Source organism: Rhipicephalus microplus, unplaced genomic scaffold (assembly GCF_043290135.1).
Source record: "Rhipicephalus microplus isolate Deutch F79 unplaced genomic scaffold, USDA_Rmic scaffold_188, whole genome shotgun sequence".
NCBI classification, from domain to species: Eukaryota; Metazoa; Arthropoda; class Arachnida; order Ixodida; family Ixodidae; genus Rhipicephalus; species Rhipicephalus microplus.
The window spans coordinates 150,001-152,500 of record NW_027464759.1 but is presented as its reverse complement, the minus strand read 5'-3'; the positions used below and the strand labels follow the sequence as shown (position 1 = coordinate 152,500).

At 51.2% G+C, this 2,500-nt stretch overlaps 1 pseudogene; it reads right to left on the bottom strand.

Annotated features, from left to right (window-relative positions):
• LOC142791765 (large subunit ribosomal RNA) overlaps positions 1 to 2,500 on the bottom strand; it is an 8,018-nt pseudogene that overhangs the window by 1,899 nt on the left and 3,619 nt on the right.

Genomic DNA, 2,500 nt, shown 5'->3' with positions numbered 1-2,500 from the left:
ATCTCTGAAGGATGTGCCCCAACGACTCCTCAGCCTGACACCCTGCACGACACTGCTTAGATAACTCTCGACCTCTACGTAGACGAGTCAGATTTGGGACTGCTGCGACATGAAATTTAGCCAAGTCAATAAACTCTCGACCACGGAGGAGTGAAGTCCCATTTCCTAGCCATGAGGTTGACCCTGGTGCTTCCTTGCATTGTTGCAGGGGTCTACCATCGAACGACATGTGGAGTTGTCGGGCCCAATACTTTCTGGACTGCTTACTGTTGCCGATTTTTGTGCCCTTGAAAATGGTGAGGTTGTCAGCCTGCCTCTTAAGCTGAGTGATTGTCGGTCGGGTGGCTGCAAAAGCGCACGCTGGATTGCTAGATTGGGCCACCGTCTGGTACCGTCGTAATCTCATGGCCGGAACAACCGTTCTAAAGCATGGCACTCCAAGCCCACCCTCTTCTACTGCAGCGTAGAAGAAGCCAAGCGGCGCATCTAGAGGCAGCGCCAGCCATCTCCTTACCGCAGAACGGACCACTCTATCAATTGTCAACAGTGTTTTCGCCGAAATTGGGCCGAGCACTAGTCGATGGTATAAACGAGGCAAAAGGTAAAACCTAAGCACAACCAGACGCTGCTGAGGTTTCAAGGGCGCCTTAGACACTCTCTCGAGAAGAATGGCCAACTGTCTTCTTACTAGACCCTTCTCAAGGCCCTTGACACCGAAGTGTACACCCAAGTAGCGCCATGTAGACGTGCAGTTCGTCGTTGCCAGACGTTCCCCATTCACAAAGAAGTCAATGTCTGTTCGGATCTTGGACCTCTTCTGCCAACCCGATGGCTCGATGACTAGGGTCGTTGACTTTGCCGCGTTAATCTTAAGTCCTCTGGCACCGAGAAATGAATTCAGACGATCAATTTGCTGCTTGAGGCCCCAGTGGGTAGCTGTGGTCAGGATAATATCGTCCGCAAATGCCATGGCCGATACCTTCATCCCCTCACTGGTAAAGGCCAACTGGGGGTCAAGCTCAGCCAAGAACTCGTCGATGACTAAGTTGAACAGGAGCGGTGAAAGGGGATCACCCTGCCTTACCCCCACTGTAGGATGGACGACCAGCGATTTGCCTCCGAATGTCAGCACTGTTACCGCATTTTGGTAAAAGTCTTCAATGTACGAGATAAAGTCTTCAGAGATCCCTTTTCTGCGTAAGGCTCTCAAGATTGCCGGTAAAACAACCCTATCGAAAGCCTTCGCAATGTCAAGCGAGGCCAGAGACAAGGGTCGCAGTGACTTGCGCGCTTCATCAATGATTGTCGCAAGGAGAAGAATGTTTTCAGCACACCCATCCACTGGCAAAAATGCCCTCTGCTGCAGGTCCAAATCGAGGTCAGCAAGCAGCCTTCGGAAATATATCTTATGAAGCAGTCTAAGGAGCACATGAGATATTGAGATTGGGCGGTGTTGCGAGGCTGTTGAAGCACCAGGAACTTTGGGAATGAAGATCGTTCGTGCTTGGGTGAGAAAGAGTGGAAGTCGCTTCAGCAGCAGGAGCAAGTTAAGTAGAACCTGGAGTATTACTGGCGGAACCTTCCGCAGTTCCCTCGCCGCAAAGCCATCAGGTCCGGCTGCCGAGCTTGATGAGGGCATTGCCGCCTTAATGTCCATTTCTGTGATAAGGAACACAGGATCGATAACCTTGTGCGGGCGTTCGATAGCAGGAGACACTGATGAAGGCACCACTTTCTCCATGATCTCTCTCCATTCTTCTAGAAAAGCTTGGGGATCCTCCACCTTGGAGTCCGCCTCTCCATCCAGAATCTGTCTTGCACACTGTGTCCTGTTCCGTCTGAAGAGTTGTTGTGTCAAGGCGTATTCCCGCTTCTTTTTCTTCCTGCGACTTTCTTGAACAGGTGGAAGAGGTTGGCGACCATGCGGACGCAAGTCCGAAGCGAACACCTCCCTTAGGTAGGCATTAAGAGCTATCGTTATATCCTCCCTGTCGAGGAATCTCTTTGCAAGCTCCCATAGCTTGTATGCTTGGTACGCTCTTGGCGGAGGTTTTGTTGTTAGACCTCTTAGCTCAGCCTCAATCACCTCACGGTGATTTACCTCGGGGATGACCAGGGAGGCGTCCTCAACAGCTTGCTCCCCAATGTCGGCTAGCACCTCCTGAGTGCTTCTTGGGTAGAGTCTGTTCTGTAGGTCTTCCACCAGCCTCTTGTAACCTTCCTGCCTTCTGTGCGATTTAATGCTGTGCAGCGTGCGGTGTGGAAACGCTCTTAGTAGCTGTGCATTGATGTCCCGGACCTTCTGGGATCTTAATTCAACCTCCTTAGTTGCCATCAGGTACTCCTCCTCCTTTTTCCATCTGGGCTTGAGTCTGGCCAGATTCACATCTTCGTTGTATTCTTCAAAATGCCGATGCCGGCGATGCTGGCTCAGGCCAATCTTGCTACCAAAGGTTGCAGTACATTCTGGACATTGGAATGTCGTTGTCATGGTTGATAT